We start from the raw sequence: 17,990 nt of genomic DNA, 5'->3' as shown, positions 1-17,990 counted from the left end.
GTGATTTGAAAGACGTGAGCTAGACCAACCCTACCGGATTCAGTTAAGGCTACTAATATCGTACGGGTATTAGTGAAATCAACGTTATATTTTTAAAATGTTGCAAACAATAAAAAGTATTGAATTATATTCATTAAAGTGCTCGATCATTCTGCAAGCAAAAGTATAATGATTTTACTTAAATTACGACGTGAACGATCCATTATCAATTACTAGGGCGTAGGGTTGGTTCTGATCACGTCTGCCGAATCATTCTGTATGTTCAGCGCTAAATCATAAAACTGATTTAATTAAATTAATGAAGCACTCTAATGGCTACTTGACTAAATAATTATATTTAAAAATCGAGACGCTATGAACATATTTCTTAGGAAAGCATTTATATGTGATACAAAATTAGTGTTTCGAGGTCAGGCCATCAATCTTGTGTATCATTCAGAATTTCATTTTGTATTTCGTTAGAAAGGGGAGGTTTTTGCCCCGCAATGGGACACATTACAAGCCAATAAAAAAATCACAAGCTAGTAGTATCGAAAATACAAACTGAAACATGTATGCACAAAAAAAAAACAGAAAAAGATACCAGCGCTGGGAATCGAACCCAGGTCTTCAGCGTTCCGTGCTGCGTGCCATACCCCTACACTACTACTGGTCAGGAGTACAGACACGAATTTCTTCTATACACACATATCTCAGGTTGCTTTTTTCTACTACGTACGTAGCACAGAATGCTGAGGAACTGGGTTCGATTCCCAGAGCTTGTCTCTTTTTTTGGTTTTTCATCCATATCTCTGTTTGTATTTTCGATATGGTTTTACGGGATTTTATAGGGGAGTTGAAATAAAAAATACAAAAATACTCCAAAAAACCAATCATAAGCTTTAAAGTCAATTTTGTTTAATCCATGTAATAAACTTGCGAACTTCAATGTCATCTTTTTTACGGACTCCCACCCGCACATGGAATAATTCACTCGGGCGTAATTTTATATTTAAATTGTTGTCTAGCAAACAATTCGATAGCAATCAATGAGATTAAATTTGAAAGGTAAAGTGTATTAGGCGCGGTAAATCTCTCCCGAGGTGCTCAGAACAGACAAACGGAAGTAATTGCTTTTTTAACCTCCTTTTTTCCGAAGCAATAAATTCAAAAAGATTTGCAACCGAATCTCACCTGAAAAGCTCTCAAATTACTTCATTTTGCTGGAAAATCGACAGATTTGCCTTATAATTATGTATGAGGTTCATTTAAATTTAAATTTCACGACGACTGTCAGCGACAACCTATTTTCAGAGCGGCCGCGCTGATTATAACATCTCGTGCTAACCGCGTAAGGCCCACAGGACTCGTTCACTAAAGCATTACTCTCTACTAGCTTTTACCCGCGGCTTAGTTAAATTGAAATTCCAAAACTAAATTCTCTGGGGAATTCTCAAAATTTACATGGTCATTGGATTTGTTTGGTATAAGAATGCTCGTACATAGTGACTACGGTATATAAAGTAACTTAGATTTTTTTTCGTAATACCAAGGAAAGTATTTGTCCAATTATCTGATCTACCTAAAAACTGCCATAAAGTACTTGATTCACCATGTATAAAAGCTATCGTGAGTACAGTTTGGCAGTGAGTGAGGCGCTCACGGTGGTGGCAGCCCTTTACGTTTAGAATTATCAAACGAAACATCCGCCGCGTCCCTCCCGGCCATCCATCGATGCAGGCGTGATCCAGGCGGCTGGCAGCAGCTCCATTACCTTTTGGAAAGCATATCAAAGAGCACGCTATAAAATGCAGCTTCTAACGAGCAATGAGAGTGCATCGACGGTCGACGGGTGACAGTTCATTAGCTCGCTTATCTACAAAGCTGTCGGAGGTAAAAAGCTTAAAAAGCCTATAGATCTAACTGGCGCCGTGAAAGCTGCAGTCTAAAATACGAGTATGGCTTGACGAATATTTTTTTAACATTGGATTATTAGTTGTATTGTCTGTTAGTCGATATCGGCGCACATAATTAATGAATTCAAAGACTTATGTATGTTTGTCATAATGTACTATTTCTCAAAACTATTTTTTCTTTAAGTCCATTTATTATTCGGAATTGTTATAAAGCAAACCTAATTTACCTATATGTATAGTTTTATATGTACAGACTTATAAGTAAGTAAATAAATTTCGGTCCGCAAAGATTTACTTAACCGGAGACTGGACGACTGTTTGACATTAGTCATCCTTGTAGTAACTTGTAAGACACTCTAAAAACCAAAATGTTAACTTTTATAACCAAGAATAACAAACCTGTTAGGTAAACTTACTGCCTGGTCACTGTCCCAATATTGCCATCTTTAATTTTATGACATTCATTACATAATAGCAATAGGTAGAGGTAGCAGCCGCATGTCATCTATTGGGCATGCGCGTGCCGGGCACTCGGACGTTTATCTTAGCCTTTTCCAAACACTCCAAATGAAGTTAAATTTCAATGATGTTACCATAATTAAAGACGGCAATTGAGTGGAGCCGCCGCAGCTCCGTTTGTAGTGCGGGTAGTTGCCTAATGACCGGGAAATTGGTACTTTAATTCCCTCTGCGCCGCTCTCGAAGGCTCTATTTTGTCTCTGAAGACGTCACGTTACAATGAATATAGTATTCTAATAATAACAAAGGACGATTTTCTTTTAGTCTGATCAAATGAAATGGTTCCTGTTACTTACCAACATATATATCTTTTAGTGCATTATTTGCATTTTAATTATATTTTTTTTACAATATCGAAAATACATAAATACATAAATTAGTGTCTAGATTCCTGTCCAGCGGTGGTGTAGGGGTTATAGCACGCAGCACGGATTGCTGAAGACCTGGGTTCGATTCCCAGTGCTGGTCTCTTTTTCTGGTTTTTCTGTGCATCCATGTCTCAGTTTGTATTTTCGATATGGTTTCACGGGATACCCGTAAAAGTAACAAATTTGGAGTTGAAATAAAAAAAATACAAAAAGACTCCCAAAAAAAAACAATCATAATTTGATTGCTTAGTAGCGACATCTCTTGTCTGGGTGAGCGGTTGGTTCCGAAAGAGTGTGACGTCTCTCGATGAGAGCGGAACATAGATGTCGCTAGTGCTGCTTCATAAGTAGCGTAGTAGAAATAAGCAACCTGAGATATGTATGCATAGGAAAAATTCGTATCTAGATTCCTGTCCAGCGGTGGTGTAGGGGTTATAGCACGCAGCACGGATTGCTGAGGACCTGGGTTCGATTCCCAGCGCTGGTCTCTTTTTCTGGTTTTTCTGTGCATCCATGTCTCAGTTTGTATTTTCGATATGGTTTCACGGGATACCCGTAAAAGTAACAAATTTGGAGTTTATTTTTATCGAAATGAAGAACTTACTATTTTGATTTTTTGTCTGAATAAGAAGTCCAAAATGTTAAAAATATTTTTGAGTATTTTGATTATCAAATCACACCATTAAACTTTTGAATACATAATTAAATCTTTTTAACACAACATACTGAGCGCCAAAAAATCTGGCCCTCAAAATGTATGCAGTAAATAGGTAATTTTGTATGTAAAGTGGGCCAAATTTTGTGCCGCTGAGTATATACCTATACTATAGGTACACTTAGGAAATAAAAATAAATAGGAATCTGTTTATGATTTGGAAAACATTCTAAATCCCAATCAGCAAGCAGATCGTCACATTAGTATTATTAGCTAAGTGAGACATGCAGAGGCCGCAATAAAAACAAATGCCGCTTACACGTGCCGCTAAGAAACACTATTCTTCTTCATTTTACTTATCTGCGAAATATAAAATTTATATAACAATAAAAAATATGATAATAAAATGTCAAATGACCGTATCTATCGGCGCGAGAACAGCTTTAGGCGCTGTGAAGTCACTGCCTGAAACGTAATGAAAATTTTACTACAGCGCGCCTAAAGAATATTATTTCTGAGTCTAGCGCAATAAAAATACGAAGAAAAACAAATTAGATACTAAATTCTGTACCCCGCCGGTATAATAATGAGGAAATGTTTACGGCCAGCATCCGCCGGGCCCGGCGCGGCGCTGCGCGGCGCGACCGCCGACCGACACCGCTCGCGGCCAAGGTCGGCAGTCGAGACTACAAATCTCTACATTATGTGCTAACAATAAATACAATAACATCTACTCGCAATATGTTGGTACATACTGTCACTATCACATTAATTCATAGTAACTTAAAACAATCAAAGCAGTTCCCGAGGCCATTATTTCAAGCATAACTTCTTTCACAACTCAAATGTCAATCGTTTTCCCACGACTCAGACCTCTGACTGTCAAGCGCACCACGCATGGCAACACAAACATTTTACGTGTACTATGACCGATTTGTGCTTTTTACAAAACCTCCGTATGAATGACCTATTTTCATCATACAACTTACACATGTTTCTCAAAGTAAAACCAGGAAGTCCTTTGTGTCTACCAAATCAGCGTTCATCACAAAAACGTGTCGGCGCCGTCAAAACATCCCTTATACACATCCATGTCATTTGCAGCCGCTGTCAAATCAATTGTCCACAATTACGATACATACGAAGACTGACAAATACACGCATATTTTCCTACCTCTGTTGTGCCAATACGTTTTTTTAAGTGGCATTTCCTGAAGACCTGACGGCGCGAGTTTACCGAAAGATTTATAATTGTATCCCTTTATTATGTCAATGCTGGAATTATTTGAGTGGTGTCAACATGTAGGTCGCCGCACTTCACGCCCGTGTTGACATTTAAGCGACGCTTGAAGCAGTGTTGCCAGACGAACGCAACATTTCAGCAGTGGCATTTAAAATTTCAACCGTATCTAGTGGCTGATAAAGATTCAGTTAAAAGGACACTTGAAAGGAAGTACGTCCTTTTGAATTGACAGTTCTGAAGCGTAGCGAACAGGAAAGTGATTTTTGAATTTCCAGCGCACGAAAAGGAGAAAAAATAGCTTGTAAAATGTAAAAGAACGGGTCTTACTGCTCGCGTTGCACTTAACACATACAAGGGCTCTTTGGTTTTTGTTATGTCCAATAGAGTCATTATACTGCTCTTAGTTTGAATAGTTTAATTTTAATTCTGTGACCAAACCAAGGAAAGTTTTCAGTTCCAGCACTGGGGTCCCCATAAATCACCCCCGAGGGACGAGTTTAGCTTCGAGTCCTTCAACGTTTCGCAAGTTATAAAACGCTGCTCTGGTTTAATTTAGTGATCGTCATTATGTATCAGGCAAAAGTCTTGAAAACTCCATTGTTATGGTCTGGAGTCTCGAAGGATAGATACATAAACTATGGTAAGCTTTATGGTTTTTAAATTACAAATGCTGCTAACTTGTACTTAACATTTTACTGGCATCGAATGATCAGTTCAAACCGAGATCCGACACGACACGTCACGTTTCATTGAATAAAACACATCGACGTACTCATTTCGTCAAATTTTCTCAATGAAATTTGCCACGTCGTGCCCGCATTGAACTAACGGCACCTCATCATTCAATATCATTTATGTGAAGAGTCAGGGGGCACGTTCTTTTATGTAAAGGATTCCCTTAATCATTACCTTTTCGTGACTCTGAACTACTTAACCTAATGCAAGGAACATAATATTAGTACATAAAAGAAAAAAATATTATAAAATACACTAAACATTTCAAGAAAGCCAAAGTTCCTAAAAAAAAAGTCATACGAAAGACTAGCAAAACAGTTGCCGTCTTATAAAATTCTCATAATAAAGCGTAGAAAAAATGAAAATTTCCAAAATGTCGTCTACATAAGTAGCCCGTTCGGAGACAAATCCTCCGGCGGAGGGTACGCTAATACGTCATTTCTATTTCCGCACCGTAACCGCGTCCGACGACGCACGCGCACGCGCGTCCGAGTGAGCCATTTGTTTCCCATATCTGCGCCAATGACAGATGGCCCAGAAAATAAACCTGAGGGCTTGTTCTTAGGGCATTCGGTTTTCGTATGTTGCTTGTTAAATATCGTGGCACGTTACGTGCATATGTTATCAAATGTAATTTTGCGCATGAATTCTAAATAGTCATGATAATGTCGTTGGTTCAAACCCGGGCTTGCACCTCTGAGTTTTTTGGAATTCATGTGCGAAATTACATTTGAAAGTGGTGTATATTTTAGTGTGAGGAAAACTGCATATACCTGAAAGAAAATCAATGGTGTGTATGAAATTAGCAATCTGCACTGGGTCTGCGTAGGAAATACAGCCCTATCATTTTGTAAGAAGGTCTGTAGTGGGACGTATATAATAAATGAAGGAAACAATTTAATGAAGGAGCACTTCAAAATACTCGCAAATTGATCTTGAAGCTGCCTTTAATTAAATCCAGCAAGGGTCCTCTAACAGCTATACCTATATATCTAATTACCGTTTCCTGGACGGCTCTTTTTTTGGCAAACAGTCCGAATAACAGTCGAAGTAATTTGGTATAACTAATTGTTTTCGCTTAAGAGACAAATAAATTGAACGGTGTACTAAAAGATTTACATTTTTATTAATTCAGCACCCAAAGCGTTCGTTCAATGGAAATTCCAAAGAAGAATTCTTCAAAACAACCTCATAAGCGCTGAAAGTAATTGCTTTGATAAATATTCAAATTCAAAGACGGATATATTTATTTCAGTAAATCTATTTTTGTGGCATGTTTCTTGAATTGTTTGATGTGTAGGAGTGTTAGGCTGAGCGGGATCTCGAAATTCACCGAAGAGCTAAGTAAATAAACTAATATTTGCAAATGGAAGCGGCAATGGGCGAGCCACATCGCTCGAAGAACAGAAACCATTTGGGGGAGAAAAGTCCCCCATGATGAACTATATGGCGAAGCGTTGGTAGACCTCTCTCTAAGGTGAACTGACAACATCGCAAGAGATGCAGGCAAGTGGATGCAAATGATACGTTGTCGTTATTTGTGGCATTCCTTAGAATTCCCTTTTAAAGAGGCCCTTTGTTCAACAGTGGAGGTCGTCTAATTGATGATGATAATGAGGCTGGCCGAAGCTCGGTCGCCCAGTTCCTTTGATGCCTCTTTTAGCGAAGCATTTAAGGCTAACTTTAATGTTTTATAGATATTTGATCTAAGGCAATCGCCATCTAAGGTTCTTGAAGTTGTTGACGCGTATGTATACCTAGGAACAACCGTCCAATTAGGTAGGTCCAACTTCGAAAGAGGTCAATCGCTGAATCAAACTCGGCAGCATTCGGGAAACTCCGCAATGTATTATTGGTTAAAGTCGCGGGTTCACGGTGGATGTAAGCCGCTTCCAACCGAGGCAACTGGAGGTCTATGGGGGAGGCCTATGTCCAACAGTGGACGTCCTATGGCTGATATGATAATGATGATGATCTAAGGCGAAGGTGAAGTTTTTTAGTTGTGTATATTGATGAAGATTTTCGTTGCGATTGCGTTGATTTTGATGTTATTTTTCTCACTGCTGCAGGAGGTAGCAGACCAGATTAATTGATATTAATTTCAGATTGATACCTCAACACGTTCCTAAGAAAAAGTCTTGACAGACGGACGGATAGCAAAGTGACCCTATAAGGGTTCCGTTTTTGCCGATTAAGATACGGAACCCTAAATAAATGTTGAATGATTGCCTCCAGCACACAGCGTTTTATCCATTTACGCCAATATTTAAAGAAAATCATATTTCGTGTGCGGAATTACATTTGAAATTTACCACGAGCTTTGCGGTGAAGGAAAACATCGTGAGGAAACCTGCATAAACCTGCGAAGCAATTCAATGGTGCGTGTAAAGTTCCCAATCCGCACTGGGCCCGTGTGGGAACTATGGCCCAAGCCCTCTTGTTCTGAGAGGAGGCCTGTGCCCAGTGGGACGTATATAGACTGGGATGGATGGAATATTTCGAGTGCTTTTATGAAAGATCCTCGCACTGGTAGCCCGCGCTGCAACGCGCCAGGCCGCAGAACCAGTTTTTACACTTTGCTTAACAAGTTGCATGTGCCGCACATCAGGTTTCCAATTAACTTTGCGGTTAATTTCAACTCACTGCCGCAGTTGTTGCTTTCCCATATGATTGCAAATATGATTGTTAATCTATTCCAGCGTGCTTAATACAACGGAAACTCAATAGTTTCCGTTAATTTGGACATTTTGAACATGAAACTACCGTGAGACTCACTCATATTAAATATATTGACCCGGATAACTCGCGTCTTAAATCGAGTTTAGCTCGACATGTTTCGGGTTCGGGTTTTCGTCGGGTAGTCGCGCGAGCAGAGCGGCGGCGCGCAGTGCGCGTGTTGCAGCAGCCGCTGAGTCGCGTTGCTCCGAAGACGAAGGGCTACGGATTAGCCCGAAACATGTTTATATTGCTTTACACTTATAATAATAAACTAACTGGAAAATAGACAGATCTTTTGGATGGGGTTTTCTTTTTATAATTTTATTGTTATATAGTTAAGACATATCTTAGGTTAGTTCTGTTTTTTTTTGTTATTTCGAATAATTTGTAAAGATGATTGCAAACTTATTATATTATTATTATTTATTATAGTAATGTCACTGTTTTTGTGTCTGTTTGGTGTGGCCTTCCGTGATTTCACTCTTCTGTGGTGAAAGACAGTGCTAGTTTTCAGACAGCGAGATATTCTGAGCCGGGACTTATTTATAACAGCATCTGAACAAAAATAAGAATAAAAAATCTTTACCTTAATACATCTGTTCCGTACTTTCTTCTATTTTTAATGCCTTTCTGTATTTGTTTCGCATCGTTTAGCACATGCAAATTATTCATTCTTATTTCTAAACGTTATTCTAATTTGTAACTGGAATGATGCAATTTATTTCCGAACGAAGCGGGACAGTGCTGCCCTCCTACGGCGGTTTAATATGGCTGTTATAGCAAGCAATTCGAAATGCAGGATATGTATATTTGTTTGTATTTTTCTAGCCTGTGCATGTGTTATTGCTGTTATAAATAAATGTTTTTCTTAGTTTCGTTATTTCAAATATGTATTTAAGTAAGTATGTATCTATTATATTTTGACGACCAGATGGCGTAGTTGTTACAGAACCTGACTACGAAGCTTGAGGTCACGGGTTCGATTCCCGTGTCGGGGCAGATATTTGTATGAAAAATACGAATGTTTGTTCTCGGGTCTTGGGTGTTTAATATGTATTTAAGTATGTATCTACATATATATAATTATATTTATCCGTTGCTTAGTACCACCCATAACACAAACTTTGCTAAGCTTACTTTGGGACTATGTCAATTGGTGTGAGTTGCCCCGTGATATTTATTTTTATTTATTTATTATCTTTAAGTATGTTTAACTGTTGCTAGTACTCATGAGTTTATGACAATAATCTTTACTTGCTTTAGGACTGGGTCCATTAGAGTGAATTATGCCGTGATATTACTTATTTACAAATATTAAGTAGCCTTTATTTACTTATACCACTTCAAGCCACTAAAAACATTATACTTTTAGAAATTGGAACGACGGTGAAATAGTTTCGAAAAATTCTCAACAGGTACAAATTTCTTTCGAATGTATAATAAACCACCTAATGGATACAGCAGGACGAAATGACACGCTAACGGTATTAAGGGGTAGAGCGCTGCGCGAAGGCCGAGACGTGGTTGAAGTACTAATTTTCCACAAAATAACAGGGCTCGTATTTGTTCCTGAACCATAACATGTAATTTCACAATTAACACTCAGTCGTCTCGCGGGTGCTGAGGGCTTCATCGAAGGTTTTTTGGGTTGAAATTGCACATTAACCAGAATCGCACACTGAAAATTGACTAGAATTTTTTTAAATCCTGAAATGTGTAGAGCTTCTGTAACAACAAAATAACATTAGTAAAAAGGGTTTTAGAAAATGATTCTTTGAAGATAGGTAAATTATCGCGTCGTTTTCATTTAATTAAATTTCAAATAAAGAATTACAATAATTGGTTAAAATGCGTGTTGTTGCAATAAGGGAACAGCCGAATATCCGGACAGGGACAGATATACTAAAGAGTTTTCACTCAAGTTAAGACGGAGACGCTTCATACTCACAGGCAATACTAACTTAGAAGAAAATATGGTCTTATGTTTCCTATGTTGAAAATTTCTTCACACTTTGCTCAACATCGTAAACAGCAATCCCCACATCTCCGTCGCGAAAGTAAATAACACATAAGGCTGTTATAACGCGGAACCTTTACGGAACTAACTTCTTACGGCATCATGAAATTTTCATCTCAAATATGGGCAGGAAAGTTGTCAGGGGCCTCTCGTCTCGGCCCAGCTGGCGGTTCACGTGTTTTGTGACAAAGATTTTGGCTTATCTACATAGCTTTCACTTTTGTTAGGAATACCTTTATTAGAAGCAATTACAATCAAAAGGTACGGTAACATTTCGACGATTTGGCCAACCAGTTGGATGCGGGCAGCGCAGAGCATGGCTGTGGTAGTTTTTGTGCAGCACAACGTTCGCTAGAAGGGAAAAATCGTGAGGAAACTTGCACAAATCTGTGAAGTAATTCAATGGTGTTAAGCCATTCCTTGAGGAGGTTTGTGCCCTGCATTGGGAAGCAATATAATTAGGTAGGCCCAGATATACTATTATGAACAAATATTTACAGAAACAATGCACTCATATTTCGATTTGTAAAGTTATCATCTCAAAAATGTACATAACATACTTGTAACCTTTGTCAGTGTAGGTAAGTACAAAAATACATACATACATGAGAACAACATCAAGCAAAGAAGCTGTTTGTATTTCGAGAATCGAATGCAATCGTTAAATATTTGAAATGGTTTTCAGCGTAAATTAAAAACGAGTTGCAGCTGCAGTGAGAGACGTGCTTTTGAAACCCAGTAGTCGTTTTATTTTTATTTCAAACCGACTTTGCAATTATTGCAACCGATTAATCTATTATATCGACGATTGACAAGCAAAAGGGTTTACCAATGCCGCCATACACTAACCGCTGCTCTATGTAGGTAAAATGAACATTGACTTTACCATTACATGAGATAGAGGTCAATAGTATAGTTTTAAATCCTTACTAATATTATAAATACTAATGGTCGATCCGTCTGTCTGACAATAATGTGATCTTATAGTGATTTAAATTTTCCTCTTGAAATATAGGGCCCTAAAACCAGTATCGAAATCGGTCTATTCTTCTGGGGGCCATGTCACAGATAGACACACACATAGCGTTCAAATACACGTACTGAGTGGAAGCCTTTTTGGTGTCTTGTCGTGTCACCATGTAACTAAGATTTAGTGCTAGTTTTAGTCTTATTGCTGTAGGGTGGTGGTACTTATGGAACTAAAGTAAATCTATCTTTCTTTCTTTAAATTATAACATTCCTCATTGCCTCATTACCGCAGGCGATACGCCAGTTACTCGCTTGTTCTATAGCAGCCACTTTTCAGCTTAAAGCCCTACCACACGGCGGCAACGACGTACAAAATACACGTTCTTGAATCTACATAGCACGACGACGCCTGTACACGTGTCAATGTGTGCGTAAGATACACAGGGCTGACTATCGCAAAACCATAGTAAGTATCTACTACCAATGACATTAATTAAAGGTACTTATCCTCCTGACCCGACGTAAAATTTCTGTTTCGTAAAACATCAATCGAGTAAAGTTCATTTTTTTTATGTCCTCAAGTGAGGACCGGGGGACCCAGGAGGTATGTAGGTAAGTATGGCTTAGATGTGCAAATAAATGTAATCGTTAATCTTACCTATTTATTTAAACCTTCTTAAAATGTGTCTGTCTGTGTATTTCAGCATTATTATTTTTATTAGGTAGGTAGTTATTTCATGTATTTATCGCGATAATTTCAAAAATCATTATTTATTTATAAAGGGAAGTAGGGAGGGTACCGTTACCATTTCGCAAAATTATTGCTCCCGAACTTAGTGCCGTGCGGCCGACACACATCGCGTGGCGCACCCGACTGCTTTCCTGCGGTTTTCCTGCAATCTGCGCTTGAGGGGTGGGGTAACACCGGTGCGGGGCATTCTGTACTTTAGTACTATTATAATATTCTGCGGCCCTACGCTAGCTGACGCGGGTGCATCCTATGCACGCGCCGCGCGCAGTTGGCGCTGCTCATACTATCTCTCAACAGGCGTCCTCCCGCTCCGCAAGCCCTTAGAGCTCCTGCGCCGCCGAGAGGCGAGGCGGAGCGTCCAACGCCTTCCCGCATTATTTTTATCTTTCACTCTTCGAGACGCCGAAACTCGATAGCCCTGACGGATCCATTTACGCGCATTTCAACCCCTCTCTTTTGTGTCTGTGAAATATTGATGATAGGGATGATGACTAACGTTATTCTTGACAAGAAAAGCTATGACCTATAATATTTTCAAGTAGACTTTCCGGTAGAATATTTTTGTGTATAAAATTAAGTAGGTACGATGGAGGTGGGGCGTAATTCGAAATTACGTGTGAAGGTCTCAATTCGCACTGGGCTCGCCTGGGAACTAGACCCCATGCCATCTCATTTGAAAGAAGGCCTACGTTCAGCAGTGGGACGTGATACACTTGACGATGATACCAGAGTATTTTAGGGATCCTAAAGGTCTTACGACATCTTATTTTTTTACACATAACATATATGAGGCAGAAAATTTGGATGACATTTTTATTTTGTAACATTACTTTAGTTTACATATAGTTTTAGTTTTGGATGTTAGATAGTATACATACATATATTTTTTTAAGAAATAGGATCTATTTATCACACACAATTCTACGAAAATTTTTAACACAGTACAAATTCAAGTCGAAATAGCTATTTATCCCGCACTTTTGTCTCGTGGACGAATAAAAAATAAGCTAGCTCTCCCTTAGAAACTTTGAAAAAAAAAATCCCTCATATCCTCAAGGAATGCCTGCCAAATTTCAAGCCTCTAGCTGCAATAATTTAGGCTGTATGTAGTCTTTCAGCCAAGTTATTCTGTTATAGGCAGGTATACCAGATAACTAGCTCCGTTCTTAGTCGCAATTTGTCGATTCATCGGCAGTAACCACTCGTCACTTACCGCGGCGTTAGACATGGTTATGATTACATTAACAGCTGCAGTTAGGTACAGCCGCTCACCGCGACGATAAAGCAATAATGACATTGTATTGCCGACACTTCGCACGTTTCGGGCATTTTCGATGTCGCGCATTTCCAGGCTATAAACTTATATTTCTAACATAAAGGAAATATAACTCGTAAATGCCCTTCGGCGTGGGTTTTATATTCACTGTTTCTTTTATGTTTCACACGTATTGCTCTCAAAGAGACTATTGCTCTCATCTCATGTTATGTTTTTACTAAATATACATACCTACATACCTACTCATCGTAATATGAGAGTCGCTAAGTGAATATTTCGGGCCTTGAAACTTGGAGGACTTCTTTTTACAAGTCAAATAATTCGCAGAGCGAATTAACTTGAAATTTTCTAGGAATGTAAAGAATAAATCACTGTAAAACTTATTCAACTATAATATTCCTGGCATTTAATGAGTGAATAGTCTTGTCTCGTCGTATAAAAATACGTTTCAAAATGATCATTGATCTGCTGAAGAGACAGTTTACGCTCTAAGCTGACATCCACCAGAGCAGCGAGAAATATAAGGTTTAAAATGTAGCACCAAAAAGAAAGCTGCCCTGAAATAGGAAATTGAAGTAATCCAACTCGCGGATTGTCTTGGCACATAGCTTAACTGCGTCGCACAGCTGTAACGTATCGAAAGTTTAAAACTCTTTTAGTTTAAGCAGCGTTTCCACCAGAGAAGTGCGAGGATGTGTAGCGAGGAATTATCGTCCCCTTACAACCAGAATCGCTTATCTGCATGAAATGTAGTTTCGAGAAAAACGCATTTAAAGGTTTGCATGCTCTAAAAAACCTATAAAAGCTAGTTATACTAAAAACGTCTCTGTGTTTCTATTTAGATAATTTATCCCTTAATAGGATAGGGCTATTGTTATTTACTCTATACTCGCGCCGAGTAGGTTAAAATAGGGCTTTTCTTCAAAAGGTACTGCAGATAAGCGATTTTGCCTGTAGACACGTTTTTTTTTTATCTTCTAAACTAGCAAGTTTACGCAGATATATTGGATAAACTATCATTTTAAGTCCATAATTGAAGCATTTTCGCCGAATACAGTGTTAAAATGCTTACATGTTTTATACAATTTAAGTTTTTAGTGAAGTCTCAGCGCAAATAAGAGGTATTGGCTGTAAAAAAATCGGAATTTACCTCTTAAGCGCGCTTAAAAGTGCAAAATATTTCTAAGATGTTTTGACTCTAGGCTTTTTTTTTCTGTTTTTCATCTATATGCAATGTAGCATTATTCTGTTTTGTTTTTATCATTCAAAGACATATAACTTGTATTTTCGAAAGAGTTCCATCAATCTATTTCAACAAATAGGTACCAAATAGCCCAAAAATATAATAAATGAAAACTAGCGAGCTAAAGTCTTAAATATAGTAGTATATTTCTAGTATATGTGAGATATATTACGTTATTCCTTTAATATCATATGTGCTGCTTAATACATTTAATTATGGAACTTTTGATTACATGCATACAACAAAAAACATATTTTATTCAAACATTTTAAGGCACTTAGCGTCTCAAGGCTCAAAGTAACCACTGAAACAGTCATGAAAAAAGAACCGTAATGGTAATAACCATCAGTCTTCTTCTTCATCAAAATGATAACGAGCATGGATATTCAGGTTTTGATGAACTAAATAGAAAACATAGGTATAACCAGATCCAGCAGACCGTCGAACTGAACCGCGAGTGTCATTTAGATACCTACTATTTACTACTTCGTATCGTAGGTACGTCGTATCATTGAATAGCTTATCACGGCATAAAACATTTACGTTGTCACACATTTTCATTGTTCTTGGCTTAATATTTGTATAGGTATATTATTTTTATCAATTACGACATGTCGTCTGACTTTTTGAGTTTTGATACCAGGCCTGTAACTTTGCAAACCAACCGTCGAACAAGACAAGGCAACAGAAAATCGAATCCAAACTCTGTTGAACCTCTTTCAGTAGAGGAATTTAAACTACCTGCATTAAAAGCTATACACTAATCCACTGCCAATAAGCGCAGCTAAAAAAATAAAGATTTAATGACTTTTTACAAAAAAAATTATACCGGAGATTCACCATGGCTGTTGCACTGGCCTGTGATGAAGACGTTATTGAGCGTGTGCCAGACGTAGTCACAGCTGAGACAAGCAGTGATGAAAAATAACCTTAATGGTAATAATCATCAGTCTTCTTCTTCATCACTGCTTGTCTTAGCTGTGGCTACTCAAACCAGCCATGGATAATTTACTACCTAAGCCAAGAACAATGAAAATGTGTGACTACGTAAATGTTTTATGCCGTGATAAGCTTTCATTGATACGACGTACTTACGATACGAAGTAGTAAATAAGTAGGTTATCTAAATGACAATCACGGTTATTTTGACGGTCTGTTGGATCTGGTTATATGTTTTTCTATAGCCGCGTATCCATTAGAGCAGCTCAGGCCGAGCACCGCGAGCCGAGCCATATTTTGTCGGTTTTTTGACCGTGCTCAAAGGAGCCTCAGTCTGAGCCGTGCCTTTGGCAGCGTCTCCACTTGCGCGGCCTCGGAGCGAGGCAGCCGCTCGGCCCGAGGCTGCCTCTAGTGGATACGCGGCTTATTTAGTTCATCGAAACCTGAATATCCATGCTCCTTATCGTCACCTGAAAGAAAAACACTGTTAATTACGGCAAGTGAATCGCTGTTATACATAGATCTGTTCACTCACGAAGGCGCGCCCCTCCACAGCTAATTATTAATGTACACAAGAAACCTCTTAAGTACTTACCATTGTCTTAGTCTTAGTGTGCGTGACTGACGGTACGCTTGCGACTGAAGCCACGAGGACAAGTTCGAGCTACGCACACATAGACTTGTCGTACGGATACGTTTAGGTACAATTACAATTATAGAATAGAATAGGGGCAGACTTTCGTTAGTGAACAGATCTATAATTACCTAAATAAGTTTTTAAAAAATTACTTATTATGAATCGTGCTTTCAAGCGTGTACGAACGACTAAGCTAGCCTACACAAAGTGCACACTACTTTACAATACAGGCGAAACGTCTAAGCGATACTTAAGCGATTTGGCTGTAGCGCTTCTTATGGTCGAAGCAAACATTGTTACAAGCAATATCGCCTATATATATTTAGTTTGTTTTCGCTGTTGCAATAATTGAAATATAAAGTAATGCTCAACAGGCGAAACCTACTAACATTATTTTAGCACTTTAGGCAGTACTCAAATTGCATTTTTATTGAAATCTTAACATTCCAAAATCGCTTGTTTGACATTAAAATATTTTTGCTGTTGTAAATAAAAAAAATGCTGTTTAACCAACGCGTAGTTGTTTTTGGCTGTTGATTTCTTTAAAAATCGGCTTTAAGTGAGCTTAAGAAAAACGTAACTCGTATTGGAGTATCGTACAGTAAAACGGGTTTCAACAGCATGTAGATCTTGGAAAGTACATTCTAACGATATACTTAACTCAGTTTTGCCCAAAGTGACTTTAAGCGATTCTGGTCGTAAGGGGACGATATGTTTTTCAATAAAAAAAAACGCTTCATTTACCTCGCCTCGCTCCGCTCAAGCTGTTTTACCAGAGATGTGCTGTGCGAGGATGTGAAAAATGAAGCGTTTCTATTGGCTAGTGAAAACATACCTCGCAACACAGTACAGTGGTAGTACAGTTGTTTTTAGTGTTAGACAATGTAATTTGCATTACTAGAAGTATAAGAAAATTGTACAAATAGCAGGATAAGAAACCTTTTCTCTCATTACCATCTACTCGTAATGACAGTTGATGTAGCTAACTTATTTCTATGCAAAGAAGTCTTTTTCTTCTATTCTATTCTATAATAAATATCATGCGTAAGTTGTAATCTGTGAACAGTTTTTCCTTTTATTAATGGCTACTTGCTATAAACACATAAATCTCGAGTTTGCGTTAAGCTCATTTTAGTAGTGTCAAAATGTATGGAACTGTCAAGCTTACAGGCCAGGTTTTACTACTAAATCTAGATTTATTTTTCCTGCAAGACACCTTGGCTGATTTTTTATTCGTTCATATTCTTCAGCTTCATATTAATAAATTTTTATACCTTTATCGGTTTCATTTGATCTGCAAGTTAAAGTTGTAGACGTGGGAGATGGAGACTGAAAAAACCGGGCAGGGGGCAGGCAGCGTGGTCAAACACAAAACATTAAATATAGTTTTAATACTCCAGTCCAAAATATCTTTATTAAATTTAGGGCTATAACACGCACTCATGAATGTAAAAAAAATCTACCACCGGGTTCGGAAAAGAATCCGGCCAAGAAGCTCAACGAGGTATTTTATTTTATTAAACAGAATATAATAATAATAATTATTATTAAATGATATCTATACATCACAAGTATTTAACATAACTTTATTTTTAACACAGTAGGTTCGCTATTGAAGGGATCGCCAATGCGGATCGGAATTATTTTCAAATATCCCTGTCCATGATATAATCATTAACTTTATAATACGTCTTAGATATTAATGTCTTCTTGACAATAGATCTGAATGTTGTATCCGTTTCATTTGTAATATTTTTTGGTATTTTGTTATAAAAAACGTATGCAATTTCCCAGAAACGACTTTTTGGTTTTAGTCAGTCTGTAAGATGGAACTTTAAGCTTCCCTGGTGTTTCTAGTAGCCTTTGGCTTATCGACGTTAGTGGGCAAATCACATATTGTATGTTCTTCCTAACATACATGATTTTTTCAAAAACAACATCATATACGGGTCACACTTTAATAGGCGAGGTGTGACGAGGTGAGGAGCCAAACGTGTTACGAACCAACCCGTGGTTCCTTCTCAA

General features: G+C 38.0%; 1 protein-coding gene across 1 annotated transcript in view; it reads left to right on the top strand.

The window, feature by feature from the left end:
• LOC141427690 (uncharacterized) overlaps positions 1–17,990 on the top strand; it is a 59,181-nt gene that overhangs the window by 541 nt on the left and 40,650 nt on the right. The gene's annotated exons all lie outside the window — the stretch shown is intronic.

The sequence above is a fragment of the Choristoneura fumiferana genome, chromosome 5 (assembly GCF_025370935.1).
Source record: "Choristoneura fumiferana chromosome 5, NRCan_CFum_1, whole genome shotgun sequence".
Classification (NCBI taxonomy): Eukaryota; Metazoa; Arthropoda; class Insecta; order Lepidoptera; family Tortricidae; genus Choristoneura; species Choristoneura fumiferana.
The sequence above is the reverse complement of the archived record's forward strand: the minus strand, read 5'-3'. Positions and strand labels throughout refer to the sequence as shown.